This window comes from Danio rerio, chromosome 2, assembly GCF_049306965.1.
Source record: "Danio rerio strain Tuebingen ecotype United States chromosome 2, GRCz12tu, whole genome shotgun sequence".
Taxonomy (NCBI): Eukaryota; Metazoa; Chordata; class Actinopteri; order Cypriniformes; family Danionidae; genus Danio; species Danio rerio.
Window position 1 is genome coordinate 47,442,171 of NC_133177.1, and position 13,279 is coordinate 47,455,449.

Here is a 13,279-nt window from a genome sequence, read left to right on the forward strand (position 1 = left end):
GTTAATGGGGTCATTTATGTGCTGCCAGAATCACCAAACTGAATAGGAGAACTCATGTTTTTGAACAGGTATGACGAAAACATAGCTAGCTGTGAATGCTACCACATCTAGCTATGTTTTCGTCCAAAGATGCTAGTTTAATCGGAATAATCGCATAAAACATTTGAGAATTAAGCATTGTTTTTAACAAATGAGTCAAAAAGAAGAAAACAGTCACTTCCTGGTAAATTAGTGCCAAATATTAAAACAAAACATGGATTTTGGTGCATTAGAAGCAGCCAAAGACTAGATGCATGAACGCGTGATTGAAGTTGCGAGACACTTTGGAAGCACAGCCAGTCAGATCTGTGAGGTAATAATTCTGAACCACTTTGATGACAGACTTTGGCTGAGGGATTTTCGATGACCAAAACAACTATTCAGATGTTGTTCAATGTGGCCATGTGCGATGAGGCCAGTCTGCTGGTTTGTCTTTTAATGCCGTCCCATCACAGCCATTTTTGTTATCACATGATCTGTTGAAACAAAATCACGCTGGAATTTATTCAGTAAATGTGTTTCTATCGTAATGTATGCACATTTTTTCTGTTCAGATAAAAAGTCTATCCTACTCAGAAGTGTGCATGCGTTGTTTATGCACATTTTTAAAATTTATACACAGCATGGCGTTTTCATTAAGCATTGATTCATTCATTTATTTTATTTTCAGAGTAGCCCCTTTATTAATCAGTGGTCGCCACATGGAATAAACCACCAACTTATACAGTGTTCTACGCAGCGGATGTCATTCTAGCCACAACCCAGCACTGGAAAATGCATTTATTTATTGATATAAAAAAAAAATCATAAAAATAGGTGGATTAAAGCATAGCTATTTCCATTTTCAACTCTTCCATTTTTAACCAGCTAAAGTGTTATATTGAAAGTAATGATAAGAATCACAATATTATAAACTTTGATTTGACACAAAATAGGGTCATTTTATTTTAAGGTACAATTCTCGCCATTAACAAACCATTAACCCTTACACTACCTGACAAAAGTCTTGTCGTTGATCCCAGTTATTTGTTCCCAGCAACAAATAATACCTTGACTTCTAATCGATAATTTGGACCTATTAGAACCCCCATGGACCCAAGATTTTCATGGAAATCAGTCAAGTTTGGTGAAGTAAAAATCATGGTTTTGGGTTACATTCAGTATGGAGGCGTGCAAAAAATCTACAGAGTGGATGGCAACATCAACAGCCTGAGGTATCAAGACATTTGTGCTGCTCATTACATTACAAACCACAGGAGAGGGCAAACTCTTCAGCAGAATAGCACTTCTTATACTTCAGCCTACACATCATAGTTCTTGAAAGCAAAGAAGGTCAAGGTGCTTTAAGATTGGCCAGCCCAGTCACCAGACATGAACATTATTGAGCAGGTCTGAAGTAAGATGAAGGAGGCATCGAAGAAGGATCCAAAGAACCTTATATAACTCTGGGAGTCCTTCAAGAACGCTTTCTTTGCATTCCAGATGACTTCATTAATGAGTTATTTGAGTCATTGCAAAGATGTATGGATGCAGTCCTCCAAGCTCATGGGAGTCATACACAATACTAATTCTTTTTCCACTGCACCATGACTTTATATTTTATACTGTACATTATTTCTGTTAAGCGATGAGACTTTTGTATAAGCAAAGTCAGACCTTACTGTCCTAATTAAATAATTAAAAATTCAAGGCATGATTAGATTTTATTTTGGTAAAATAAGCGTAGTCTAGAGGCCTTTGCATTTTATATTAGCCACTTCTGATACTAAATGATCAACTAAGTCAAGTTATTGTTGTTCCTAATATACAACAAGACTTTAGTCAGGTAGTGTAGATGCTTATTAACAGTTTGTATGGTAGTAGTTGGGTTTAGGCATTGGGTAGGATTAGGGATGTAAAATAAGGTCATTGTTTATAAGTACTAATAAACAGTTCATAGTTGAGTAATAGGCATCTACTGTAGTACTCATCCAGGTCAGAAACTTTCTTGTTTTCCACATGAAGAAGAATGACATGGTGTATAAATGAAATGGTTTTAAATATATCTACATCTTTAAAATAATTTTATTTATGCAAAAATTATGTACATTGCAAGGTATCCAATTTTTGCACGTTTAACTGAACCCATGACCTCTACTTAAGTTACAGGAAAAATAAAATCTCTTTAGCCACTAATAATTTAACTGAATGCATGATGATAACAATATCACATCAAGGAGAAAAGAAAGATGTGACGAGAGCAAGACAGCGGAGAACGAGAAAGTCACCTCCTGACCCTGTTTCTCCTCTAGCTGCCCTTTCACCAGGACATGTTTAAGAGATGAGACAAAGACATCTCTTTCTCCATCCCTCTCTTTTTCCATCTCTCCCTCTCTCCAGATTCCTCTCCTCTGCTGACGTCTTCCAGACACAACAATACAGAGAGAGAGACAGACAGAAAGACATGGGGTGAGCGGGCGGGTCTAATTTAGAGCTGCTTTCTTTCTCCTCCACCATCGTTGTGTCTGTAGACAAAGGTTTGCATTCTTTCCTCCCCCAGTCTCCCACCCACTCCTTTTATTCCAGTAAAACTGACAGAGGGGAATATTAAAACATTAGCTGATGCGAGGACATGAAATTATTAAAGTGGCAGTTTTGAGAGAGAATAGGACACCTTGTGAATGGACGGAGCAGATCCATCATCATTACCATCAAATGTATTTTAGTTCCCAATAGGATGCTTTAGTGTTCACCTTTAGTTCTTTACCAGCAAAAGCACATTAGTGGACTAGCTTAAACTTTTTTAAAGGACATCAGCAGGTTGTTTCGAAAGAGAAGTTGATTATTCCAAATCCGTCATTTCTAGAATATTGCGTCTTTACAAAGTCACTGATGCATTCAAGTTCTACAAAAAGGCTGGTCGTCCACGAAAGACGAATGGCAAGGCAAGTTTATTTATAGCACTTTTCATACACAATGGTAATTCAAAGTGCTTTACAAAAACAGGAATAAAGAAACAAGTATAAGAAAATAAAAACAGAGAATAAAATGATTAAAAACATATTTAAATGGGTTAAAAGAAGTTTTAAAAGAATGAAAAAGAAAAGAAAGACATAATAGATTGATTTGACGGACTTGCACAGTGCTCATTCGGTAAAGGCACGACTAAACAGATGTGTTTTCAGTCTTGATTTGAATGTGCCTAATGTTCAAGCACATCTGATCATTTCTGAAAGCTGATTCCAGCGGTGGCTGGAGGTGAATTTACCCTGCTTTGACTGAACTCTTGGGATTTCTAATTTACTTGATCCTAAAGATTTGAGTGATCTGTTAGGTTTATATTCAGTGAGCATATCTGTACCGTATTGAGGTCCTAGGCCATTTAGTGATTTATAGACCAGTAATAATACTTTAAAATCTATTCTGAATGTAACTGGGAGCCAGTGTCAAGACCTGAGGACCGATGTGATGTGCTCTGTGTTTCTGGTCCTGGTCAGAATCCTGGCCGCAGCGTTCTGGATGAGCTGCAGCTGTCTGACTGTCTTTTTGGGAAGGCCAGTAAGGAGTCTGTTACAGTAATCCACCCTGCTGCTCATTAAAGCATGAACAAGTTTCTCACTGGGAACAAAGAATCTAATTCTTGCAATGTTTTTGAGATGATAGTGTGAGAGGACAGAATAAAGCTGAGCATCTAAATCAGGGATCACCAATCCTGGTCCTGGAGGGCCGGTGTCCCTGCAGGGTTTAGCTCCATCTTGCCTCAACACACCTGCCTGGATGTTTCAAGTATACCTTGTAAGACCTTGATTAGCTTGTTCAGGTGTGTTTGATTAGGGTTGGAGATAAAATCTGCAGGACACCGACCCTCCAGGAACAAGTTTGGTGACCACTGATCTAAATGATCAATTGGTTTAACAGCTAGAATTACTTGCCAGTTCATCTGTCTTCAGACATTGTGTATTGATGTTTAAGAGAATTTAAACATAAAAGTGCCGTAGAATGCACTAATTCTATATGTTTACATTGTTCTCTGATATCTACATAGAAGGTATGTTGTTTAGGTAAGCACAGAAATTCTCCTGAAATGGTTTTACATGTCCAGTTACAACCCTAGGATGACATTCAATCGGATTGAATTATTTGTTAGCTATGAGAAAGCCACCGTAATAACCTAGTGTCCTCCAGAGTTATCCATTGTGTATAAAACAAGAGACTGATTTTTATATATTTAAAGCTGTATTTTTGTGGATTTGACAAACAGTTGAAGTCAGAATTGTTAGCCCTCCTGTGATTTTTTTTTCTTTTTCAAATATTTCCCTTATTATGTTTAACAAAGCAAAAAAAAATTTCCACAGTGTTTCTAATAATATTTTTTCTTCTGGAGAAAGTCTTTTGTTTTATTTTGGTTAGAATGAAAGAAGTTTAAAGATCATTATTATTAGCACCCTTAAGTAATATATATATATATATATATATATATATATATATATATATATATATATATATATTTTTTTTTTTTTTGATCGATTCCAAAACAAACCATTATTATACAACAAGCTAATAATTCAGGAAGGTTAATAATTTGACTTTAAATGGGCATGAATTATTAACCAACAACAACATTAATATTTGTGATATATTCTGATTCACATTTTTCTGAGGTCATTTGCTCAAACGAGATTTATATAAGAAGCAAGAAACAATAGTACATGGGGGTCATGGTATGTCATTTGCACTGAATTCTATGCCTGGCTATATAGGAAGATTTCCATTTTATGGCACCTTTTAGGCCCATTCTGAAGTGGCCAAATCTTCATCAGCTGAAAGAATCCCAATGATCGATAATATTTGCCAAGGAGCAAGTTGTGTGGACAAAGAACTGCTTCAAAGTTAACTTCGGAGAAAGAAACATTGGGAAACATTAAGTTCATTGTTCCAACTGAGGAAAGTCTAAACAAAGTGTGTGCAGAAGTCAGTGAAAGTAGGAGGTGAAGTGTCATGAATTTGTGGATGATTTCTGCAGCAGAATTTGGCATCTTTTACAGCTTCATGACAGAGAGAATATAAATGTTTATCAGAAGCTCCTTCAATAACGTGTGGTTCCGTCCCTGCATTCGTCAGCCAGCAATTTGCATGCAGGATATTTCTTACATGTACATTTAGTAATTTAGCAGATGCATTTGTTCCTAACAACTTACAATTGAGGCGGTATTCAGCGAGTCAACAAAAAGAAGGAATACTCAAAAGAAGTGATAATTATACAAAGGAGCTGCTTGTGCTCAGAGAATTAAGTGCTAGAGTTCTACAGGTGGTTTGTCGAACCCATCCACCGGTGTGAAGCTCACTTCATAGCTGCACAAGTTTTTTTTTATATACACTACCTGACAAAAGTCGTCGCCTATCCAAGTTTTAGGAACAACAAATAATAACTTCTAGTTGATGATTTGGTATCAGAAAGGCAAAGGTCTCTAGATTACGCTTATTTTACCAAAATAAAATAATGTCATGCCTTGATTTTGAATTCATTAGGACAGTAAGGTCTGACTTTGCGGAGACAAAAGTCATGTCACTTACAGAAATAATGTACAGTATAGAATATAAAGTCATGGTGCAGTGGAAAAAGAATTAGTATTGTGTATGACTCCCATGAGCTATGAAGACTGCATCCATGCATCTCTGCAATGACTCAAATAACTTATTAATAAAGTCATCTGGAATGGCATTGGTAAAGCGTAGAAAGCATTCTTGCAGGACATCCAGAGTTAATCAAGATTCTTTGGATTCATCTTCAATGCCTCCTCCAACATTTTACCCCAAATATGCTCAATAATGTCCATGTTTGGTGAGTGAGTTGGCCAATCCTTGAGCACCTTGACCTACTATGCTTTCAGGAACTTTGATGAGGAGGCTGTTGCACGCGAATGCAACAAATTTAAAACATGGAGCAATCGCTCACTTTTTAAAATGTCTAATAAGCTTGTTTAATTCTGCCCCTTTTGCAGCGTTGCACGACAGAATATCGCACACACAACCTCTATTGCGACCGCAGCTTAAGTCTGGTGCAACAGTGCAAAACTGTTGTTGGTTAATGCCTAGTTCAGACTGCGTGATTTTAGCCCCGATTTTGGCTCGCCAACAGGTTTTGAGAAATCGACGTCAAATGCCTGAAATCACGGGCAAATTGGTGCTCGTGCACACAGTATGAACTTTCAAAGACGATATCTGAGAGAATCGCCGATGAGTCGCTGATGCCTGTGAGATATTTGGCGTGCTAAATATCTGGAGCTGTCGGCAATTCAAATCATGCCGTGTGAATTGAGTTTTGACTGAAAATAACATCAGCGATCGCCTACAGCCAATGAGAGAGCAGCTTTCACTTGTGTGTGCGTGTGTGTATGCCTGCTACAGGCCAGCGGGAGGCTGGGGGAGAAGTTAAAAGCGCTCTTTTTCGGTTTATTTGGACCCACGAAATGGAGGAAAAACTAGTGGAGGTTTGACAGGACTCAGTAGCATGTCTGTTTGATGTTTCATACAGAAAGAAATTAGTTTATTATCAACGTTGAGAAGAAATGGCTAATTCCCTTTAAACCCAGGTGAGCAAACATGTACATGTTCTACCCCATTAAAGGCTTCTTTCTCATTATGTAGTTAATAACAAAAGATATACTATGTGTTTTTGGCTGTGAGACGTAGTTTGGACGAAGTTGTCGGCGATTCTTCCTTTAGTAAAGTCATGCAATGTGAATGTCCCTGTCGCCAATCCATCTTGCAGTGTAAACAAAGCAGCGACGAAACGCTAGCCCAGATAGTCATGCAGTGTGAAAACATCTGTGACACGACTACTTTGAAAATCATGCAGTCTGAACTCGGCATAAAGTGTCAGGGATGGGTTTTCTACAGGTGGTTTGTCAAGCTCACTCACCTGTGTGAGGCACACTCTAAATTGATGTTTGGGGTTGCCGTGTGGTGAGGTGGGGTTTTTAATCAAGTGCTTATAATATGTTTTTTTCATCTTGATGCCAACTTTAAATATGACTGGGTCTGACAATTTACTGCTAAGCAAGAAAGCCAAGAGCCTCGCTTCAACTAAGTTTACAATAACAAGCAATCTTATGCTTATTAAAAATGAAGCTAATGCCAGTTTACTCAACTTGAGAAACGTAATAACACACAACGGTCAGTAAGTCAGCTAACAAAAGCAGCAGAATATGACATCGCCACTGGTTTCCAAGGTTACAAGTACCTTCTCCCCTTCTTTTTTTTCAGTTCAGATCTACTGGGACTGTGAACCTTATTACAACATTTCCGCAAACATGCCAGTTTGGGCAGTTTTGGCCAATTTACTCTAATCCCAGAAGAGATGCAACTAAAAACAAAGAGACAAATAACAGCACACGACTCAAAAGATGGGAATGCAAAAACAAGGTGATGCAATTGAAGTCACGCTAATGTGAGTCTATTAGGAGATGCGTGTTTGTTGCATGCGGATGGGAATCAGGGAGCATGACTGCACTGTTGACATTGGGTTTGACTTTGACAGCAGGACCAATCAAAACGCACCATCAGCTGAATCCCAAATGAGTGTTACTGGAACACACAGTCTTGACTGACAGCTGTAGAATGAGCGGAGGGAAAGACAGAAAGGCTGGAGAAAAACCTGCACAAGAGAGAAAATTGAGAGAAGATAAGAGTCGACTGTGTGTGTGTGAGAGAGAGACGCAAAAAGCAGCGGTGTATACAGGAGAACAAACCGATGAAGTGTAGACTCATGTGAAATGGAATTGAAATGATTGCATATCTACTTTATATACTGCTGAAAGGGTCTTTACAAATAACTGTAAAAATATGCAAAAGCACCTCAAAGGTTTGGCTGGGCGCTTTGAAGGGAAGGTAATTTTATGCCAACTGTACTGAAGCATAATGACTGCTTTATACACACACATGTTCGTGTTTTGCTGGTATTCACGGCGTGTATGGCTTTACAAAGGATTTCAGAATGGGGAGGGATGGGTGAATGTAAAACTAAAATAAATAAAACAAAATAAAATGTACAATTATGCAAACATGTTACCTATAAAATAAAACTTAATCATCACAATAAGCCACCAAATAGACACCAATAGTCCACTGCAAAAGATCTCATCAAACTGTCTGACATCAAGCACACACACACATGCCTAATGGAATAACAAAAGTTTTAATGGCTGTCAAAGCTAGCATTGAATAATCAGATATACAAAATATTATCTGCTTTATATGCTTTATGTATTTCAATTATTTTCCATCAAAAGAGAATTTATAAATATAAACAGTGTCGGGGGTACAAGTAACGGAATAATATGACTTTTCTAAGTGACAAGTAACGCATTACTTTTCAAAAATAAGTGATATTTGAGTTACTTTAAAATGTAATGCAAGTTACTTTTTAGTTTATAGTTATTCACTTTTAAAATAATAAATTGCTGAAATAAAATTAGTGTAGTCATTTGGAGAAAGCAGGAACAGACACAAATGAAGATGGCAGAGCCTTACATTTCAGTGATGGAAACGTTCTCATTATTTTGAACCTGGGAGAAAAGGAAAAGAGGATTATCTGAATGGAGAGTGATTTTACAAAAGTAGCAAACACATTGCTTTTAACATTCATTAATCTGTATATTCACCAAGTAGTGTTTCGAGGTTAGGAAGTTCTCCGAAGATAACATTATTTAACTTTTTTTTTAAGCTAAATGTTTTTTTAAAGGTAAATAAAGGTTATAGAGTGTGTTGCTAATTGCAGAACTCCTCTGCAAAAAAAAAAAAAAAAAAACAGAAGAAGAAGAAGAAAAAAAAAACACCTGCAAATTCTGAAAGAGATCAAGGCTAAAAAAAATTTTTTAACACATTGCTTACCATAAAATGTTTGGTAAGTAACTCAATAATGTTATGCATTACTTTTTTAAAATCACTATCCCCAACACGGAATATAAGTATTTGATTGGTACTTTTATATTTTAGGACGAGGTGAAAAATACAATTCTTTAATTCATATTATATATGTCATTTATTATAATACATTTACTCATAATTCACTTCAATCTTATTATTCATTAATCAGATAAAAATAATATATATTTTTCTCCGCCAAACTTTTCATGGGTCTCCAAGCACTTCCTTTAAGCCTCCTGTTAAAAAAATAAATAGATAAATACAGATTCGTGTATTTAAACATTTTGAAAACCCTCCAAATTTTAAGGCACGGTTCAGACTCCTGATGGCAACAACAGCAGACAATACAGAGAGCGAATACAATAGAGTCTAACAACACAAACTGCCCTAAACAAGTCCTAAAACAAACACCAACCAAGCCTATTACGATGTGGAGTAATAATGATAATAACAATCCCAAATCATGCACTATTCATTCATGCACTTTTTCAAGGTATACCACGGTTTGGGAAAGTCAAGGTTTTTAAGCCACCAAAATGTTCTGTTATTCTTTTTGTAAAATTTATAATTTTAAATACATTATACTTGACCCTACATGTCCCAATGCATGGTTAATCTGTCCCACACCCCTTTTTGGAGGCATCACAGTGTACATCTGATGACATTAGGCCTTTTTGTCACTCATCATTCAAACATTCAGTCACTCCAGAGCAAACAGACCTTTTAAAAACTGCCTGACATCATCAAACTGATAATAAGCAGCCTACAGAGATGACAATGATAATAATAAAGTATTATAATTATTTTTAATAGGAGATTCTAGATATTTAAAAACATTAATAAATACTAATTATTTTTGTGGATGATTTTACTTTCTTCCATGCCTTAATCTTAAAACTGGAAACAATCACAAAACATGCATTATTTTCTTTTTGTGAATTGTCTCTTTTTAAAAATATATATATGCTTGACTTTACATCCCTATGCATGGTCAATCTGTCCCACATCGCTTTTTTTGAGGCCACGCATCATACATTACATCTGATCATTAGGCATTGGACGATAACCTTTTTCAAGGTACACCACGGTTTGGAAAAGTCAAGGTTTTTAAACCGCCAAAATGTTCTGTTATACTGTTTTTACGGTATGTGTATAACTTTATCTAATTTTTTTTTTTCTTTAGGACCACAGTATCTCCAGCTGAAAAAATATCCAAAGATGCCGGTTTAATTTAAAGAGATTTGTGTTTTGGGAACAAATGAAGTCAAATAATCTTTTAAATGTTTTAGCCTGACCAGTTTACTGCTCCAAACAATTATAAATCTTTCAAAAAATAAAATATATTGCATTAAAGGGGAAAAAAGGTGTTTGTACTTTTACCCAGACATTTAAAAAGAATATATTTTAGAGCAGTGAGCACAATACCGTGATGCTTTATCCAAGGTTATCATACCTTCAGAATCTTTTACCGTCCCATGTCTACTGATGACATTAGGCCTTTATGTCACTCACTCCAGAGCAAACAGACCCAAAACTGCCTGACATCTTTAAACTGACAATAAGCAGCCTAGAGAGATGACAATGATATTAATAAAGTATTATTATTGCAATTATCAATTACAAGTGATTCTAAAATTTTGAAAGATTCAGAAATACTTCAGTGTACATTAATTTTACTTTCTTGCATGCCTCTAAAAAGTTAAAAACCATCTTAAAACAAGAAACAAAATCACTAAACATGCATTATTTACTTAAGTTTTTGTGAATTGTTTTATTTTTAAAAACATGCTTGACCTTACATATCCCTATGCATGGTGGCTAATCTGTCTCACACCTCTTTTTTTGAGGCCATGCAGCGTACATTATATCTGATGACATTAGGCCTTTATGTCACTCACTCCAGAGCAAACAGACCCCTTAAAACTGCCTGACATCATCAAACCGAAGCCATGGACCGTCACAGAAACACACATACACACGCCTAATGGCAACAGAGCTGACATTCAGCCGGGTCACGTCGGGACAAAGAAGCGATCTGTCTTCCCATCCTCCCTCCATTCTACCCTCGGCTCTTGTTCTCACATGGCAGGGATGTCACAGGGAGCACCAAAACAAGGGATGCAGGGAGAGCGAGATGAAGGGATGCAGAGGAGGGGCACAAAATGCAGAACAAAAGCATTGTTTGGGATTCAAAGATGAGTTATTGTGTTGCGGAACCGTGTGCTGGAGTAGGAGTGAAGAATTGGAAGGAGAAAGAGAAATTTGGGGCCAGTCTTTCTCTCTGCCCTCTGTCAGTGGAGGGAGGACGGAGAAAGGGTGTTGTTTGACTCATTCCATCGTTTTGTGTGTGTGCGAGAGAGCTAAATCAGTCTCCGGGAGTGTTCGAGACTGTTTGCTGATAAGTTAGCATGACACTAGCAGTCCTCAGGGTGGTGAGCGGTTTATTTACCTTGAGGAAACAAGAGTCTGGCAGAGACAACCTTTTGAGCGCTTGAGCACACATGTATCTGGTCCATACTCAAAGGAATACAAGCCTGGAAAACATATTTCAGTCGCGAATGAAAAGTTGTAATCGTTTACTCACCCTCGGGTCGTGCTAAAGCCTGCATCGGTAAATTATTGAGACCGCGGTGGGCGCGCGCGTCCATACTGTGAACAGGTAATGAGGCTTTTAGGCCACATAAAAGTATCACAAAAGTACTCCATGTGTGTTCTATTTCTTTCAAAAGGCCTCTTAAGTCATAGAGTTAAGACATAATGCAGCATACAGTGTGTGAGAGCACGACAAATGCTATTTAAAAGGAAAGGAAATTTAAAAAGGACCATTCTTTCGTCATTTACTCACTCTTGCTTGATTTCTTCTTAGTAATATATGTTATTTTGAAGTATTAATATTAAAATACACAAAAACAGAGGCAACATATACTTGTAGGATGCTGCTCAAGTATGTCCTCCAAGTTTATTATATTCCCTAAATGAAAAAAAAAACATTGACTGGTTCCCTTACAAAAAATAACTGCAGTAAACTGAAGTACAACTTCAGTACAATAGCAGTATATAGAAGTAAAACTAAAGAAAAAATTAAGAACAATTGCAAAATTTCAATTCAAAGTATAAACAGTTCAAATACATAAATAAATAAATAATAAACATAATAATAACATAAACGATAACATAATAAAGTTCAACAGCAGTATACGTTGCAGTAAACTGGAGTAAAAACAAATAAACTCCGTCCTTACTGCACTTGTGCAGACGTAGTCTAATTTGCCAATGGTGTGGTTAGAACTGTACTGCATATGTTTCAAGGTTTTTGTTCTTCAACATCTTTAAAGAATATTTTGTATTTGTTTCAGGGATGTTTTTTTTTTTAATCAAAGTAATTTTCTAATTAGAATTTAATGAGATTATTAAAAAAAACATAATAAAAAATAACTGCAGTGAACTGAACAGTACAACAGCAGTAGCCTACATACAAAGATAACTGGTATATTCAATGCAAAATTGCAATATAATGAGGTATAAATACAGTTCAACTACAATGCAATTAAGTTCAACAGCTGTTAAAAGTAATATTAAATAAACTGAGAGGGGCAAAATAGTAATGTTACAAAATTTATTGCAGTTAAGCAAGTATTAAAAGTGCACTTTAGTTAAATTGTTCATTGCAGATGATTATAGATGTATTTCTGTAGTTAGTTATACTTCTGAAAAGTGCAATACAATATATTGTGGTAGTACTTCACCAATACAACTGAAGTACTGAAACCTCATTTGGAAACCATTGTCCATTGAGCAGGAAAAATAGTTGTTGTACTACAGGTGTAGTGTAGTAGTACTTCAGTTGTATTGCAGTAGCAGGACTGCATTATTAGTAGTATCAGTAATAGCAGTATTTGTAGTGTAGTAGTAATTCAGATGAATTGCAGTTGAACTAAAGTTGGTTGTATTGTAGTAATACTGAAATATACTTCAATAAAGCAGTTTTTTTTTTATAAAAAACTGCACTTTTCAGAAGTTACATAAAACTACAGTATTCCTTATAAAAACTGCAGTATTATAAAAAATAAAATAAAAAAACGGCTGTAATTTTTTTGTAAGGATTTACTCAGTCCTACTAGCACACTAAGGCTTAAAATGAATCATGGTTCATATTATTTTTGTCTGTGTGTATATTTTTCTATAACTCTAAGGTTCCCCTGGTAGAAGACTTGAACTCCCTGGTAGAAGAGATTTTGTATCTCAATGGGACTTTTCAGATTAAATAAGTAAATGTATTAATTCATAAAAAGGAAGCTAGCATGTAAAACTGCAAAATATATTCTTTTACATT